This window comes from Papaver somniferum, chromosome 7 (genome assembly GCF_003573695.1).
Source record: "Papaver somniferum cultivar HN1 chromosome 7, ASM357369v1, whole genome shotgun sequence".
Lineage (NCBI taxonomy): Eukaryota > Viridiplantae > Streptophyta > Magnoliopsida > Ranunculales > Papaveraceae > Papaver > Papaver somniferum.
The window spans coordinates 146,224,572-146,244,217 of NC_039364.1; the positions used below are offsets into that span (position 1 = coordinate 146,224,572).

General features: G+C 38.8%; 1 long non-coding RNA gene across 1 annotated transcript; it reads left to right on the top strand.

The window, feature by feature from the left end:
- The first annotated feature begins 16,980 nt into the window (after positions 1 to 16,980).
- On the top strand, positions 16,981 to 19,034 carry LOC113293047. The gene is made up of 2 exons (XR_003332023.1): positions 16,981 to 17,287; positions 18,732 to 19,034. It is a non-coding gene; the product is annotated as an uncharacterized LOC113293047 (long non-coding RNA).
- Positions 19,035 to 19,646: the final 612 nt, after the last annotated feature.

Below are 19,646 nucleotides of genomic sequence, written 5' to 3' on the forward strand. Positions count from 1 at the left end.
TTTCTCAATTCGACAAACTACTGATGAATTACCGAATATTGATGGTTGGATCAATATTCGAGCAACTGAGCAAGTATTGCTGGTGTCGTGACCCAATAAAATATTAATAAAAAATATTGGTGAATTACCGAATATTATTATTTTGGATGTTGATTTCTGAATCAACATAAATTTGTGTTTGAATTTGCTCAGAATGGTGATTCGTGGAGCGTTTGTTCGAAACCCTAATTTTTTGATCAATCCTTCAACAATTGATGAACTGCTGAAACTTGGTCATGAGTAAAGAGGGACCGACCACATGGGATGATGAGCATCCATGTTATGCCCAGTGCTCGAGTGAGCACGCACCAGGGTTCTCAGTTTGAGAGTTGGTGAAAGAACGATGATTAAATGCAGGTTTCATTATTTATTGAAATATTGCTGGATTTAGCGTTAGGTGACAAACCTAGGTATGAGAGATAAGGACCGACCAAGAGAGCATGGGACCGGCTCTTGGTGGTCACGAGACTAGTTGTTGGTCATTTGAAGGGTTCTCCAGTTGGTTGGAGAGAGTTCGGGCCCAGTATGAGCAATTGAACAAATTAGGTCAGAATTATGAAAACATGTGGACTGTGCAAGCCCTATGAATGACTCTGGTCGATCATGGAGGCATGCACGTGTTTCCGTGGTGTCCGTGTTTCCATACTGAGAGTTTCAGTATTTTCTGATGCGCGTTCGAGAAACATAGTAAATTTTCAGAAGAGTTTCATCTTGACTGATAATTCTCTATTTTTGTTGGAATGAGCATGTTTGCTCAGTTCATAAATATTTTGAAAATATTAAAATAAAAGGGTTTTAATATTTAAAGTTGTCGTGAGAGGCTAGCTAGTCGTGCGACTATGTTGGATTTTGTATTTTCGTGATTTGAGCAATATTTGAGAAAATATGGAGAACATGAATTTTGCTCAAACCCAGGAGTTTCATGAATTGAGCAAAATAATAATTATGCAAGATTAGGCATTGCAAGTTGTGGGACCGATCATGGATAGGGAATGGCCGTCCGGCTAGGTTGCCCGGTCCCGCACACCTTTCCCTATTTTATGATTTTTCATGAATCTTTGAAGTTATGGAGAATCCTTGAAGTTATGGAGAATCCACGAGTTTTTGTTGAAACGGAGGAGTTTCGTGAGATTAGGGAATAATAATTATAAAAGGCTAAGGATTGTGAGGTGTGGTACCGGCCACGGCTTAGGCATGGCCGGCCGGTTAGGTTGCCCTGTCCCGCACACCTCTCCTTATTTTATAATAATATTTTTTCGTGAATCCACCAAGTTATGGAGAATTCACGAGTTTTACAAAAACAAGGAAAGTTGCTAAAACCAAGGAGTTTTCGTGAGTTCACGAAATAACAAAAAATAAGGAAAATAATGGGAGAGGCACGGGCCGACCATGGCTAGGGCACGGCCGGCTGGTGGGCCCGGCCTTGGGAGCCTCTTATTATTTTATTAATATTCATTGTTTTCTCTTGTTTGCGAAGGATTCCTCATTATTTCATATTTTTTGGACACTCGTTCGTGCATCCGGGTGCTCAGTCGTGCATCATTGTCGAGTACACTCGCATCATTTTTGTGGGGCTTACTCAGTGATGGTCCAGATGCCTGGTTGTTGGGTATTTATTACTGATTTATGAAATTCAGTTGAGAATAATTCATGAAACTGAGTAATAAGATGAGTTGTTATTTTATTATCAATCCATAAAATCAGCAGCGGATTGGACTATGGATTCAGAATAATAAAATGATAATTTCATCACCATCTCATGGAATCGCAGATTTGACCATAAAATCGGAGTAATGAAATAAGTGGTGATATTACCATTTCATGAGATCAGCCGTGGATTCGACCATGAAATCTGAGTAACATCTATTACCATTTCATGAGATCATCCGTGGATTCGATCATGAAATCGGAGTAATACATTTATCTATTACCATTTTGATCATGAAATAGGAGTAATGAGATAAGATAGATTATCTTCTAGGAATTCAGTGGTGAATATGACCTAGAATTTAATCTCTTGCGTATAGTCAGTAAATCAGCGAGTGTTGCTAATGTCCCGAAGACGTTTTTCTCTCTCAACATTTCATGTATGGAGGACCGCCTGAGTCTATACACGAGTCTCTCTACATAGTCAGGAACATTGAGTATCACCGTCCTGAAGACGTTATTGATCTCAATCTTACGGAGAACCGCCCAATTGTTCTTCTATGTAGAGGCAAATTCCTCTATGTAGTCAGGGAACAGTGAGTGTCACCGGTATCCTAAAGGCATTAATCTCTCAATCTTACGGAGAACCGCCAAATTACGTTATTCTACATAGAGTCTATGATGAAATGCTCAGTGTCGAACGCTCCGGAGAGGCCTTTCGAGCGACATATGCATCATACTTCGTAAAACACGAATCGTCACATGGATCTCTGAAGCCGTGTCAGAAACATGCAGTATCATGAATTTACGGTTTTGACTTTTGTTGAAAATCCACCATCTACATTAAGTCCCCTACTTAGTGAGGAACATCCATGTTCCGAAGTAAGCATTAAATGGTGATTTTCAGTCGACGAGATCAGTGGTTGAACTCAGTCTACAAAGGTAGTTTGAGAATCCTCGATTTACCCCAATGATGTCATGTACGAGCAAATGCACAGATGAGAACCCTGAAAGTAAGATAGAGTGTCATCCCGTGAGCGTGGAGAGATGAGGCACTGCTGATTTGAGTGTTGAGAAGCCTAGTTATGGTCGGTTTAGGACATATGATCCCAAGCCCAAAAGAGGAAACCCATGTTTTTATTAGGTTTTGGAAATAAATTTGATATAAAAGGGGAGAAGACCTAAAATTCTTTATTTTGGTCGACTAAGCACCTCTATATCTTCATCATTCTCACGCGAGTTGCAGCAGGGAAGAAAAACTTTCTACCGGATTTTAGTCGCCGCCGATCATCGTCGTTTGCCGGCCAAGCTCCGACCAGGTAAGTCCGATTTTTTTTTTTTGCTGTAGGTTTTATGATTGATGAGTTTTTCACAAAACCAAAAACCCCATGGTTGCATGCATGCGTAGGATTTATGAAGGATTTTTAGAAAACGTATGTATATGCCCGTTGGTTCGTTAGTTGAAGGAACGAGCAAAAATCCCTAACATGAAAGATATTCATAAACTTTTGAATAGACATGGTCTAGTTGCAGTAGTAAAAGTTTTGTTTATTAGGTTTCATGAAAACCCAAGTTTGTTTTTCGAAGCATGAGCTTTACAAATACTTTTAGGAACGTAGGTTTGTTCGTAAAAGTAATAAATAACGATCCTTAGGGTTAAAGGAATTTCGAATAGACCTGGAGTTCATGATGAAAATTTGTTTGAGAACTTTTGAAATTTTGTTTGAAATATGTAGACTTTTGCAAAAATAGAAAAGACTCTCGTTTCATAGACGGATGCTCGATTGAGCAAAAAGTTTTTTGTATATATTTACGTGAGTTATTAACTCACGATTTTTTTTAAGGTACGTGACCTGTTCACGTTTTATTGAATATAAATCAAGTTTTGATTTATGAAAATTGTTGAAAGCAAATAATTCATGAGTCGATGAATTCGTAGTGTATGTGTGAGTTTAGTGATTTTATAGTGTAAGTACACGTAAAAACCAGCGAATGTTCACATGGAAAGTTATGTGAATCATTCATAGTTTCTCGAAAAGTAAGTGTTGACTCTTTAATAATATGTTTTATGATCGACTTTGTAGGTTTGAAGGAACGAGCAAGTTTCGGGGTTTTACGCTGTTATCACTAAGTTCGTGAAATCGTAAATAGGTAAGAGTTGAGGATTACCATTTTTGTAGAGGTCGATATGAGCATATAATTGTTTTGTTGCTTTAATTCTGTTGATGAAATTTGTGTATGGACGTCACATCAACTTTGAGAAAATGGCTCAGTCCCATAGCGCTTATGAAGATGATGCTTCTTCGAGAGAGGATGTTTCCACAGACGCCTCTTCCAGAGGTGATGGTTCCTACAGAAATGATGATTCTGAGATTTCCAAGGAGAAAGAGGGAAGTCCCAAGACTAAGAACATTCCAACTGCTGAGGATAAGTTCTTTACGTATCTATATAGACCTGAAAAGCGTCCCTTAGGCTCCTCATTTCGGTTGTTAATAAATCCCAGGAGCACTACTCAGCATAAATTGGTATCTCCTCAAGAAGTAATCCGGTTTTGTTTGCAAGGAAAACACTTTTCGGCTTCTCATGTGGAGTTCAAGCTTTCACGAAAGCCCTGAAACATTTCTCTGGATGGGCAAGACACATGCTGGGTCATAGCCGTGTTAAGACCATATTGGATAGTTCCTAGGTAACACGAGCCATTCAAGCTGCTGGATATTTAATCATCAACCATGATATACCAAGTATGGTAGCCTTGCTCACCCGTTGGTGTGTTCCTACTCACACATTTATATGTAGATGGGGAGAATTCACCATTACTTTAGAAGATGTAGTTGCTTTGTTGCACCTTCCAATTACTGGTAATTTCCTTGAAGATATTTCGTCAGAGGAGAAGGATATATCTAACATATTAGAGGCCAAGATGCAAGAATTCAATGAGTCACCCGCATCCTGCTATGCTCAATGGTTATCACATTGGTGGCCGAGAGATAGAATTCCTGAAGAACCGGTTGATGGCGCTTTAACAATTGCTGCTTTCTTATGCCTGAGGCTTTCCAGGGATATATTTGAAGATTGTGGACACTTGCTGAAGTCGTTTGTGATTCGCTTTGCCATAAAGATGGCAAAAGGTGAGAAAATTCCCATTGGCAGTCTATTCTTGGGTTCGTTGTTCGCCAATTTAGATTCTCTAGTTATAGACTCCAGTATTTCTGATGGCTTCATGAAATTCGAGACGTATGCCAATACCATGTTCCTCCAAACATTGATATGGGAGCATCTCGAAAGTTACGCCCCAATTACCCGCAACATTTTTCAAGGCCCTAAGGTCGACACTCGTCACTCCTTCCTTGAGAAGAATAACGCTAGGATCATGCGCTGGTCTAGAAAGAAACCACAATACAAGATATGCATTACTGACGTTTTGGACATTGAGTCTGAGTTCAATTTTCGCCCCTGGGTGTCGGTTCCTTCTCTTTTCTCACAGTTGATCACTTTCAATACTACTGATGAGAACATCACGTTGAGTACTGGTGCTGGTCTGAGTAAAGGAGAGAGATCTTTTGTCTTGAGTTGTACTCCTGGTTTCTTGATATCAGTAATGAATGGAGAATTCCGGGTAGAAGAATACATTATTGATAGAGCGGCTCGACAGATGGGTGCTGATCAGTGTATTCCGGGCCACTGAATGAGCCAATTATCAATTGAGTATTTGAAGGCTAATCTGGATCGCACTCATGTGTAGGGAAGTGAGTATTTATTCCCATACTATGATCGTGCTAATTTCGTGACTCTGGGTTACATAGATTTCTGGCGTCAGCAACTTGAGCGTATGTATGAGTTTGCAATGGACGTCAAGTCCCCAGTTCGAGAGTTCCCTTACTCTGAAATGATCTCTGATCGACCCAGGATGAGATATCTTTCCAGTAGCGACAAAAGGAATGCGTCTCCAAATGCGACACCAGTGAGTACCTTTTTCATTATTTTAATCAATGTACGCCAATCAAGCTTCTTAATTGTATTGTGGACTCCATGGTAGGACGACCGTGCTGTGAGATTTCGAGTTGTTGTAAACTCTCCAAACCTTCAAGAAAGTCCTCAAGGAGGAGAAGGCAGGAGCAAGAAATCTCATAGGATGATCCCGAACGATATACAGTCTCTTGCCGCTTCTTTGGTGAGTTGTTAATACTTTTGTTCATTGTTGCGACTTTCTCGTCCCTGTGATCAGGATCTTAAAAGAATATTTTTAATTCGTTTCAGAATTTTTCTCCATCTGTTATTGATGGTCTTCGTTTTTCTCCTGGTCGAATAATTCAGGGATACAACACTGACGAGGAAGTTGACGTAAGTATTCCCTCCTCAAGCTAATCAGTGTAACACGACTTTGGATGAATTAATGATGATCGTTGTTGATGCATCTAGGAGGAAATCATTGTAGATGAGCCGCATGTTGATGAAGCACACTCTTCTTTGAGTCATGGAGATATGGAGAGTTCCCTAAATCTTGAACCGAATGAAGATAACGGAGTTGCCAACGGAGATTCCAACACTGCCGAGCCTTCAAATGGTTTAGAGACTCCCCTAGTAAGTATACCTCCTGTTACCTCTTCATAGATATATGATATTGATGACTTATGAATGAATGAGTGAAAGTCCATGCGAGTATACGAGTAATTTTTCCGAAATACGCCACCAGGAAATTTCAGACTTCAGCTTTTAGTAAAAACACCGTAGAATCCTCGTTTGGAGTCGTATTTTAGATGTATGCATATGTATATTCAAGCCCAGGAAATTTCCAAGATTTTTGATTGTTGAGCATGTTTAGGGACTGAAAAAGGCGAAACCGTAAACTTCCAGGAGATTTTCGGAACTTTTCCAGATTGCATGTCGTCCAATGTTTTGGCCACATCTCCTTGCTCGTTCATCCGATCGTTATGAAATTTTGACATGTTGTAGATGACTTCCATACGAAGATAATGGTATATGACCCAACCTCAAATTCTTTACCAATTGCTCCCAGTTCGTCGTTTAATACAGGGAAGTGTAGAATCTCTTCAGATGAGCTTATTTGAAAACGCGTTTCATGGATTCTACACCATTTGCTCATGTTTGGGTGCAAAATAAGGAACTTAGATGATGTTAGTTCACTTACATTCTGAATTTTATGGTTTCCTTTGACTTTCCTGCTCTAATCTCATGTAATCTTCGTATTAGGTACCAAATACCGAAGTTAAGAATAACGGAACCAATGTTGAAGATTCGAGCAATGTGGTGAATCAAAGCAATAACATCACCAACTCTCCACCTCCAGGTTATGAGAATATCATTGTTGAAGCCGTAGAGGAAACTGAGACTCCAGTTGCTATTGAAACCGAGCAAAGAACAGAAGAGACTGTCCCAGAAGAAGATGTTGTAATGACAATGGAGGATGCTCCATTAGTTGAGAATCGTGTAGTAATACATGAATATCCCAATGCAGTGATTGTTTGTGAGCCTCCATTTGGTGCTCAACTCCCGTATCATGTGTATGTTGGTGGATTCAGCGTTCCTACTGGGTATGCCAACATGTATGAGAAGTTGTGGAAAATGTATGGTCATATTGTTGTTGCCAGGGATCCTGATCGTAGCTACTTCTTGACAATGCAATTGGGAAACATATTGAGTGTTATAGATGACATACGAACCAGGGCCAGAAGTACTGTTACTCGAGATGTACTCTTTGATTGGGAGTACAACTTGGAGAATTCTGAGAGACTTGGCTTTAACTTGAAGTGGCTTCGTCTGAAGATCAACAATATCAAGGATGCAGTAGTGAAGAACATACCTTTTACTAGTAATGCTGTGATGGAGAAAATGACCAAGATTGTTGGGCTGACCAAAAATCTGGAGTTGGAGAGAGCGGCTTTGCAAGTCTTGGAGAATGCTGAGAAGCAGAAATCATACTTCGATGGCTTACTTTAATTTTCTTTCCATAATCTCATGAACATTGAACTTCCGAGAGATGTGAGGCTTCTAGATTTCGGTTTTGGTTTTGATTGGTTTTGGATAGGTAAATGATTAAGGATTTTCTTTTGGACTTGATAGGGATTTTTTTTTAAGTAAAATAAGTTTGATAAATTGCTGAATTCAAATACTGAATGCAAGATTGCAAACGTTTTAGAGGGATTGAAAATACAACGAAAGAAAATCCTGAATGCCAAATCCAGATGTTTTGGACGTTCAAGTATTGAACTCCAATAACTCAAATGTCCATGTCTTAGGCTTCAAAATATTTGAGCCATTTCTCACGAATTACTGGTACAATGGCTTTATCATCCATGTCGATCAACTTGTAGTACCCGCCGACCACGGATTTGGTGATCATGAAAGGCCCTTCCTAGTTAGGATTCCTCCTTAACGCTCTTTGAGTTTGACTGCTTTGAGAACTAAATCTCCTTCATGAAATTTGTTAGGCTTGGTTGTACGTGCTTTGAATATCTTCTACTTGTTTGGAATTTATCGTGGATTCCACATTGGTGGAGCTTTCAAATTTTACGGCACATGTGGACATTCACGTAGAGGAGAGTATGTTGGATAATGCTTGTGGAACCGAGCCATATCTTCAGCGATGAACCTTCCAATGGGGTCCTTAGTTCGGAGAGATTCCAACCATTTAGTGTAGTACTGCTAAGGCGAGACTACCCACTTATAGCATTTGATGATAGCTTGGTCATGAGTATGATTGAGTCCCCGGATAAAGGTGGCATATTTGAAAGTTGCTAATATGGAATTATGAGGGAGAATAAAACTTGCCTGCGTGTGGAATCTCCTGATAAATTCATGTGCGCTTTCCTCGGGCTTTTGTGTGAGTCCTGTTAAGGTTTGGACCTTCTCCAAATGCTCGAAAGGTTGATCATCTTCCGAGTCAGAACTTTCTTCGACGGAGAATTGTGCAACTGAGGATGAAGATACCGCAACAATTCTTCCATCATGAATCCATGCTCGCCCAAGAATCATGGCATATCCCGGATCCTCCTTAATTATGAAGAATTTAGTTTCTGTCCAAGTTGAATCGTTTCTTATGTTGAGAATGATGTAACCGTAAGCCTCCCTGGAGATTCCTTCGTGGTCTTCTGACTGAAATAGGAGCATGAGTCATTTCTTGTCGAGTGATGCCAGCAGCTCTGAGGGTTTTCAAAGGGATGATGTTAACAGCAGTGCCAACGTCAACTAATGCTCGTTTGCATTCATTTCCCTTTAGATACACCATGGTGAGAAGTACCCAGTCGTACATCTCGTTGTCTGTTACTGGAGGTTCAGAGAGCGTCTGCTAGATTGCTAACCGCTTTCCAGACACAGTATGGTTCAGAGAAGCAAACATATCATCTCTCTGGGCCTTTGACAGGTACAACAAATCACATACGTGCTCAATTAAGGATTGAACCGCTTCCTTGACCGGCTGCTCGGAGGGTGCGAATGTTCTGATTGGGAGAGAATTTATGTGCACTCCTTCAGTCCTCAGTTCTCCTGAGTCGGCCTTCTCTTTGAATATGCATTTCAAATTTCTACAATCACTTGTTGGATGACTGACGTACCTATGGAAATGGCATTAACGTGCATTTTCCATTTGTTCCGCAGTTGGTTCCCTCTTGACAGGAGGTAGTCTGATTGCACCATCTTGGACCCAGACTTCTAGTAGTTCGATCACTTCTTCAATGAGAAAAGGGAAGTCAGGTACTTCCTGATCATCATGTTGATTCAGTGGTCGTGTATTTCTAGTCTGGTTGTCCTTCCTTGGAGCTTTCAAAAGGTGAGACATTGAATAAACATTCTTATGTTGTTGTGCCTCGGCTTTTCTCTTGCTCTCTTCAGCAACATTCATGGAGGCTTCAACATTGTACTGTTTATTGATCAGACGCCGGGCATTGCTGCTTCGATTGTCTTTCGGTTCCTCTACTTTGACAGTTTTCGTTCTTTCTAGCAAGGCGGGAACAGTAGTCGCTGATCGCTTGGCTGCTTCATGAAGTTCTGAAAAGGTCTGAAAGCGAAGATTCTCCAGCAAAGCTTTGTAAACTGGGATCATGCCATTGATGCACAAGTCCACCAGTTGTTTTTCAGTAACATTTGGATCATGACAGTCCAAAGCTTGAATCCTGAACCTTTTCACATGATCATTCGGATTTTCGGCAGCCTTCTGAGCCATCCTTCCCAAGTCAGAAAGACTAATTTGCTCAGAGACAAAGAAGTACTTCCAGTAGAAAGCATTGATCATTTCTCCCCAATTATCTATGCTCCCTGGTGCAATGTTGTTGTACCAAGTATACGCTCGACCCGTCAGGGATTTTGAAAACTCTTTCAAGCGGACAACATGGTTGTGTTCATGCTCTTCTAATGCTTCCAAGAATCGAGAGACGTGTTCTCGGGAATTCCCCGTTCCGTTGTAGAGTGTGAACGTTGGAGAAGTGTAACCTTTTGGGAGAGGAATTTTTTGTATAGCAGCGGGATATTGAGGTTGGTGATGGTGCACAGACAGTGCATGGCCTTTTCCTCGATTCTCCATAAAACGTTTTAGGTCTTCACGGGTGATGAAACTGGTAGGTTCAGGTTCTACAGCTTTGCGGGTTTCATCATTGTCAAGGACTGGAATAACTTCGGGATCCGTGCTTGGAGATGTTTCCTTGTCTTTACCTTTCTCCTGAGTTTTGTCTGACATATTTTCAGTGAGAATTTTGAGATAATTGCTTAACTCTTTCTGTATTGCAGCCATGTCAATCTGATTTTTGGCAAGAGTCTCTTGCACCTTCATAAGATCACCTATGGTAGGAGGATTTTCTCTAATTTCCTCGGGAGACCGGCCGAAGAGAGGATGGTTTTCCACGTTGGTTCGAGGAGGAGTAGTGTCACCACTATTGTTGGAAGCATGAATGGTTTCTGGAATACCACCGTTGTTGCTAGTGCTAGCGATGTTTGCGTTAGGATTTGAAACTGAACCTGACCTAAGATAAACCATTTTGTGAAAATGTGAAATTGCAACCCAGAGATTAATATCCCACTATGGTCGCCAATTTGTAGATGGGGAAAAACGAGCCACTGATTTTTTGGGAAAGTGGAGAGTCGAGCATGCTGTCGAGACTCCTCAGCCGGGAAAAATGTTAATCCTCACATATGCACCACTGCAAAGGGGGCGCTTAGATTTGGGTAATCAATCTGTATGACTCCGGCCTAAACCAAGACAATGGCCGTTCCAGAGTCAATTTGGTCGCAAAGAGGGAGATGGGTTGATCTGTAGGAGGGAAGCTGGAAGTTGTGTGGGATCAGTGATGATCAAGGATTGTGGGTGTGTTGAAGGTTTCTGCAATATTGCTGAACTACTGAAGTTGAGTTATGTGAATAAGTTTATATCGAGTTGTTAACGGATAATGATGATAATCGATGATTGATGATATTCGATTGATCCCCTCTGATGTCCTCGATTTAGACTTATTTATATTGCAAGAATGATGTACCATTGATACTTGTAAGTGTGACGGTTTCTTGAGTGAAAAAGTGGGAAAGTGGGAGATCGTGGTAAAGTCGGTTCCATGTCGTGCGGAGACTTGACTGATCGTGCACCCACTACTTTGCTAACTCCTTCCACCGTTTACACGACTTACGCACATTTCTCATTGTGGATGAATCCACGTGTCGTAGACCGCCAGACCAAAAGCCTGAGTGATATCCCACATTTGTGACGTGATTGAGATTTCACGAATCGTGGAGTCTGCAAGGCGACACGTGTATTAGTTGGTCAGTTGTTGACTGATTTAGACTGTGAGTCTAATTTTATTGAATCGAGCATAAGTGGTGAATGCTCGGATATTCATGGATTGAACATGTAGTTCTCTGAGATGTCAATGAATTCCTGACTAGAGACTGAGAAAGTATTTCTCAACTCGACGAATTACCGAATATTGAGAGTTTGTCGAGCAACTGAGCAAGTATTGCTCAATTCGAAGAATTTTTGGTGTGCAACTGAGCAAGTGTTGCTCAATTCACCAAAACACTGAATATTGATAATTTGACGTGCAATTGAGCAAGTGTTGCTCAATTCGACAAACTACTGATGAATTACCGAATATTGATGGTTGGATCAATATTCGAGCAACTGAGAAAGTATTGCTCAATTCAGAGAATTATTTACTGGTGTCGTGACCCAATAAAATATTAATCAAAAATATTAGTGAATTATCGAATATTATTAATTTGGATGTTGATTGCTGAATCAACATAATTTTGTGTTTGAATTTGCTCAGAATGGTGATTCGTGGAGCGTTTGTTCGAAACCCTAATTTTTTGATCAATCCTTCAACAATTGGTGAATTGCTGAAAATTGGTCATGAGTGAAGAGGGACCGACCACATGGGATGATAAGCGTCCATGTGATGCCCAGTGCTCGAGTGAGCACGCACCCGGGTTCTCAGTTTGAGAGTTGGTGAAAGAACGATGATTAAATGCAAGTTTTATCATTTATTGAAATATTGCTGGATTCGGCGTTAGGTGACAAACCTAGGTATGAGAGATGAGGACCGACCAAGAGAGTATGGGATCGTCTCTTGGTGGTCACGGGACCATTTGTTGGTCATTTGAAGGGTTCTCCAGTTGGTTGGAGAGAGTTCGGGCCCAGTATGAGCAATTGAACAAATTAGGTCAGAATTATGAAAACACGTGGGACCGGCTTTGTGCAAGCCATAGGAATGACTCTGGTCGGTCATGGAGGCATGCACATGTTGCCGTGGTGTCCGCGTTTCCATAATGAGTGTTTCGGTATTTTCTGATGCGCGTTCGAGCAACATAGTGAATTTTCAGAAGAGTTTCATCTTGACTGAGAATTCTCGATTTTTGTTGGAATGAGCATGATTGCTCAATTCATCAATATTTTTAAAATATTAAAATAAAAGTGTTTTAATATTTAAAATTGCCATGAGAGGCTAGCCAGTCGTGCGACTATGTTGGCTTTTGGTTTTTCGTGATTTGAGTAATATTTGAGAAACTATGGAGAAATCATGAATTTTTCTCAAACCCAGGAGTTTCATGAATTGAGGAAAATAATAATTATGCAAGATTAGGGATTGCAAGGTGTGAGACCGACCATGGCTAGGGCATGGCCGGCCGGCTAGGTTGCCCGGTCCCGCACACCTTTCCCTATTTTATTATTTTTCATGAATCCTTGAAGTTATGGAGAATCCTTGAAGTTATGGAGAATCCACGAGTTTTTGTTAGAACGGAGGAGTTTCGTGAGATTAGGGAATAATAATTATAAAAGGCTAAGGATTGTGAGGTGTGGGACCGGCCACGGCTTAGGCATGGCCGGCTGGTTAGGTTGCCCGGTCCCGCACACCTCTCCTTATTTTATAATAATATTATTTCGTGAATCCACCAAGTTATGGAGAATTCACGAGTTTTGCAAAAACAAGGAAAGTTGCTAAAACCAAGGAGTTTTCGTGAGTTCACGAAATAACAAAAAATAAGGAAAATAATGGGAGAGGCACGGGCCGACCATGGCTAGGGCACGACCGGCTGGTGGGCCCGGCCTTGGGCGCCTCTTATTATTTTATTAATATTCATTGTTTTCTCTTGTTTTGCGAAGGATTCCTCATTATTTCATATTTTTTGGACACTCGTTCGTGCATCCGGTTGCTCAGTCGTGCATCATTCTCGAGTACACTCGCACCATTTTTGTGGGGCTTACTCAGTGATGGTCCAGATGCCCGGTTGTTGGGTATTTATTACTTATTTATGAAATTCAGTGGAGAATAGTTCATGAAACTGAATAATAAGATGAGTAGTTATTTTATTATCAATCCATAAAATCAGTAGCGGATTGGACTATGGATTCAGAATAATAAAATGATAATTTCATCACCATCTCATGGAATCGCAGATTTGACCATAAAATCGGAGTAATGAAATAAGTGGTGATATTACCATTTCATGAGATTAGTCGTGGATTCGACCATGAAATCAGAGTAACATCTATTACCATGTCATGAGATCAGCCGTGGATTCGATCATGAAATCGGAGTAATACATTTATCTATTACCATTTCGATCATGAAATAAGAGTAATGAGATAAGATAGATTATCTTCTAGGAATTCAATGATGCATGTGACCTAGAATTTAATCTCTTGCGTATAGTCAGTAAATCAGCGAGTGTTGCTAATGTCCCGAAGACGTTTTCCCCTCTCAATATTTCATGTATGGAGGACCGCCTGAGTCTATACACGGGTCTCTCTACATAGTCAGGAACAGTGAGTATCATCGTCCTGAAGACGTTATTGCTCTCAATCTTACGGAGAACCGTCCAATTGTTCTTCTATGTAGAGGCAAATTCCTCTATGTAGTCAGGGAACAGTGAGTGTCACCGGTATCCTGAAGGCGCTAAGCTCTCAATTTTACGGAGAACCGCCCAATTACGTTATTCTACATAGAGGCTATGATGAAATGCCCGGTGTCGAACGCTCCGGAGAGGCCTTTCGAGCGACATATGCATCATACTTCGTAAAACACAAATCGTCACATGGATCTCTGAAGTCGTGTCAGAAACATACAGTATCATGATTTTACGGTTTTGACCTTTGTTCAAAATCCACCATCTACATATACATATGAAATATCAGCTGAAAACCAAATATTAACTTCGCTCCAAGAATCTCAAATTCATTTAAACATTTGTTCGTATAACAATTGACCAGCAAGGCAGAAAGAACTGAAGCATCAGTAATAACCATTACCAAAATGTTGGAGATGATGTGTTCTAACATCAAATAAATGGATTGATCTAACTGAAACACTAATAAACAAACTCAGTTATGTATTCTACGTTCCAGAAACAAAATTGATTCCCATAAGATCTTTGTCATGCTTTAAGGTAAAAGCCTTTTTTCTAAACATGAACTCCACATCTATACTATAGGTCTAGATATACATGTCATAATAAAGTTACAATTGCAGTTGAACGCCCACAATGAACAACGCCAATATGAAATCATCAATGTCATACTCAATAACTTGCCTAAAAATATGCATCAATTCAGAATCTTAAAAGAAAGTACTAAAAAAAAAGTTCTAAATATATGCATCAATTCAGAGTCTGTTAACAATGGATTATCACAAGATGTCTTTAGATGTAACAACAGTTCTAAAGATCCTGTCGATACTTCGATCTAGTTTGAGTGAATATTATATCAGAAGATAAGATTCTAAAGAATAAACAAACCAGGTGCAATTAAAGTTTCAACAACTGTTAGTCAATCAAATCAATCCAAAATTAATAACACTGCAATTATCTAGTTTCCCACCAACAATACTCGTAGAGCTTCTTGATCCCAAAGAAGTCTTTAAACGAGCGGTCGTAAGAGATTTCACCTAATTAGGATACTTTCATCTCCGAATAGACGGCTCCACCAGAAACAACAAGAAATGAAGTTTTCCTGCATCTTAGGATAGTTTGCTAGAAATTCAAACTTAGGTATTTATAGACCAAGGATATTTGGATATCAGGGAATTTCCAAAACCGAAAATATTCTCAAGATATGCAATGAATGGTAAAATTCGGTTTTCCTAATTTCAATAAATGCTTGTCCAATATTTCCGAAATCTCTCAATAGAAAATCTCCAATTAGTAAATGACATTACTAATTTTTATTCTCTAGAGATATGCATTTAATTGCTGGTGATTAAAGCACGTAAAAACAAAAACCTTAATTAAAATATTCTCAATTTATTTCGGCACAAGATCTCCTTCAGTACTAAGGAATATCTTTGAACAATAAATGATAAGAGTTACCGTACACGTTCAAAGTATGTTGACATCTTTTCACTGTAAATCCTTATTCATATTTACATGGATTTACATTCTTGGAATCAGTCATACCATACTTCTAAACAAGTTTAGAATTGATTGACCTGTAGTCCAAAATAACTATGTGATTGATCAAATACCAAATCACATACATGGGTTCAATCGGTTCTACCAATCACTAAGATCGGTTATACCTTAATATGGAAATACTTGTGATTGGTCACACAAGTTACCAGGACCAGTTCATCAGTTACCAGGATCGGTTCCATAATCCCATGGTATTGCTTGTGATAGGTCACACCAGTTATCAGGGCCGGTTACACCAGTTACGAGGACCGTTTACCAATTATAAGGACCGATTACACAATACTCTGTGATTGGTCACACCAATTACTAGGATCGATTACACCAATTACTAGGATCGGTCATACCAATTACAAATATCGATCATACCACCACATGGTGATTACTTAGGATCGGTTACACCAATTAATAAAAACCAGTCATACCAAATCATAAGTCAGGAATTGTGATTAATTATACCAAGATACATAACCAAGGTTAAGATCGGTTCTATCATATCACACATATTGGTCATCCAAACTTTTGCAATGAATAGCCGGACCAATAATCCTAATGATTTCCCTTTTGATTCACGAAACAAGTTCATGAATGTACTTCCTTTAAACGAATGTAAAACATTGTTTCCTAGGATAAAATCTTCACCATAACCCATTCACATAATCATAATAATATATACAAGATTATGTTGATGTCATATCTACGAAGTTCAAAAGATAAGTGTTATACTTTGCAGTCTAATTCCCTAATACTTTGATCATATAAATATGATCATGTCACATCACTAGAGTATTATACAATATGTACAGTATATACATCTTCGCAGTTATGTTTTCAATATAGCACGACTTGAAAGATACGTTAGGAATAAACAGTTCAACCGAATATTACTAACCCCAAGTTGAAGGATGATGTCGTCGTTATAGTTCGCTACTTCTTCACATTCTTCAGGTCGTCGTAGTAATACTTGTATGTCTCAACATTCCTAGACTTTCTAGTCTAACCTAGACGAAGTTGAATCTAGTATTTAATCAAGCGACCCTAGATGAGTTTTGATACTAAAATATGACAACCAATCTTGACATACCAACGCTTGGTGAATTCAACCGAGTTATGATCTAACAATCTCCCCCTTTGTCAATTTTAGTGACAGAACTCTTATTACATCTTACTATAATAAAGAAAAGGCCCCCTTTTAGGTGGTTTTGGTGTAGCATGGCGGAATGTCTAAATTATCCCTCATCTTATTACTCCTAAAGAGGTATGAGACGTAATAATCCTACACTAGGAAGCCTATACCTGTAAAATAGACAGCCAAGGATACGTGATCGAATCCCACTGGACTCAATTTTAGAAAATTTACGTTTCTTTTTTCTTTTATCTCATTCGATTTTAGTTTCCATCTTCTCCTCCTCTTCGTTCATGTTTCTCTCCGTCGAAAGAAATCGAAAATCAAACATTCAATTCTGAAAGAGGCGATACAAAAACTGTGATTTGATCAAAACTGCTTTTCAAAGAGTCTCCAACAATTTTTTCTCCCTACCCTCTTTATTCTCTGCTACTTGAACAAATGTTCTCCTGGTGCTAGGTTTCAAACTTTGGGTTTCTGGAAGAACAAGATGAAGTGAAAGATTTATGGTTGCCCAAGTAAAGACGCATGAATATTGATTCAAAACTCGAAACTGCTTCTGATTTTCTAAAGGTATGATTTTAATTATGAATCCCCCAATTTTTCTATATTCGTTGCATGTGAAATTAGGGGTTTAGGGTTTCATATAATTTCCAATTCGATAAACCAATCTCTTCATCGGGTACCAATTTCAATTTCACCAAGTTTATTGAATCAGTTTATGTAATACTCTGTTGAATGTTGAATTACTATTGTTGTTTGCAATAATCATTATAATCAATTAAGTTGAATGAATGGCTTTGCATCTGGTACTAATTCCGTCGGAATTAAAATGATTGTCACCTGATATTCATTTGCTCAAGCTGAAAACAATTTTAAGAATTGGAATTCAGTCTATAAAGATTTCCTGTGTTCGTTTCAGAGTACTAATGTTTTCTGAATTTGGGATTTAGCAATTCTAGACGAGTTGCATTCAGATTTCAGAGCTGTTGAAGCTAAATTAGTAAACCAAATTGGTATTTCACATAGATTTATCGTAATTTTAATTTGTAGAGACTAGAGAAATTGAAATTAGATGAACTGGATTTGGTGTTCAATGAAATCTATTGATTTTCTATTTTGGAACACCAGGAGTCCATATGCTGCAATAGTGACTTATAAAATTGAAAAGAACTAGAAATGCAGCAAAATTGAAAAAATCTAGAATTGCAGCAAAATTAAAAAATCTGCAGCAATGCAGGGAAATAGTAAGGTATCCAATTTAAATCGCCACGTCCAATGCAGGGATTGATATCTTTTGTAGGTACAATTTGCTTTCTCTGACTGCTTAATTTTTGGTAACAATAGCAATTGAACCTATGGTGTTTGGTAAATACCCTCGACTTCATAGCCACCAGACCGGTATTTTGCATCATTAGTATTATTGTGTAACTTCAGATATAGCTGCAGCCTCAGCACAGTGGCTAGACAACGTGGGTATCTGACAGGAAGCATCACTTAGCAAAAGATTGCTCTCTGTGTACCATATACCTGCCATGTTAGGTATATACCTGATGTTGAGTGCTATAACCCACATATATATGAAAATTAAAGTCCAATAGAAATTGGTAGAGTTCATTAGCGGGAGTAGATGTTGCCATCAAGTTTCAAGTTTGAATTTATCCTTTGCAGAAGGATGTGGATGAAATGTCCACCGAGCGGGTTTATATGAGAACTTTCATTTGAATAGGGTTTGTTTTTCTCGGTGTACCTGAATCTAAAGGTCTGCAAAATGATAAGTTGACAAGAACAATTGTATAGTTAAATACAGAGGAAAAAATCACCTACTATGACCGACATGTTGATCTGGGACATAAATTTGTACTTCTTATTAGATAAATTCTTTGCTAAATATTATTTTGCTCTTTGGCCAGTCTATTATAATAAATTATATAAGTGTTTATTTCCTCGACATTAAGTCCATATTCCTTCGACTTTGATAGGTTTTAAATTGACATACTTGATGTTATTCATGCAGGTGTACAGGAGAGGTACGAAACTTAGCTGCTGGTGGTGGCCTTTGATCTATGCTGGATGATTCATGTTCCTAGAAAGAGTTGTTTGAATTCAGCCTTGCTGACTGTGCGACTCCCTCAAATGTGCCTGTGATAAGTTGTGTACATCTTCACAAAGAATATCAAATATATAAGAGAATCTTATCTGTGTGTAACACAAAAAAAAAAAAGAAAAAAAAGAAAACCGAGAACGATACCTTTTATAGGCTTACATATTTCTTCCTAAATATAATATGTGAGAACATTTTATTTGTGTAGATTTTAGAGATTATTCAATGAAAGTTTGTTTTGTAGGTTTTAGTTTTATGTTAGTATGAAAAGTCTCTTTTTCTTGATAGTAAGATACGTGAGAACTGCGAACATCTTATGGGTGCTCAACAATTAAAGTGGTGAATTGCCTTTAAGTTCAGGTTCCGATGGCAGGCGCATCGCGCGTGCGGTTTCACTAGTTTGGATAAACAAATTATAAAAGAATTCATTTTACATACGCTTGATTCCAAGTTTCAACAGCACAATAACCGACATATATTCAATCAATAAATGTCGTTGTTGACATTTGAATAACATAAGCTTTTACTCCCCTAAAGGTAAGCTAGGTAAATATTCAATCCGTACATCTTTTTTATTCCCCTTTTTGTAGTTAGAATACTACAGCAGCAGTATGACATGTTTCTCCCCCTTTGTCAATGCTTTACTCCTTCGTTAGATATGACGGTTAAGAACAATTGTCGTTTCCTTAGTGATTGCAAATCACTTGTTTACTCCATATATTTCTCCCCCTTCTTGTCACAAAATGACAAAGGTTCGACCAAATAAAGGACGAACCGAAAGGATCTTACAAATCTAGAAGACTTGTAAACAACCTATAAGAGTTAAGC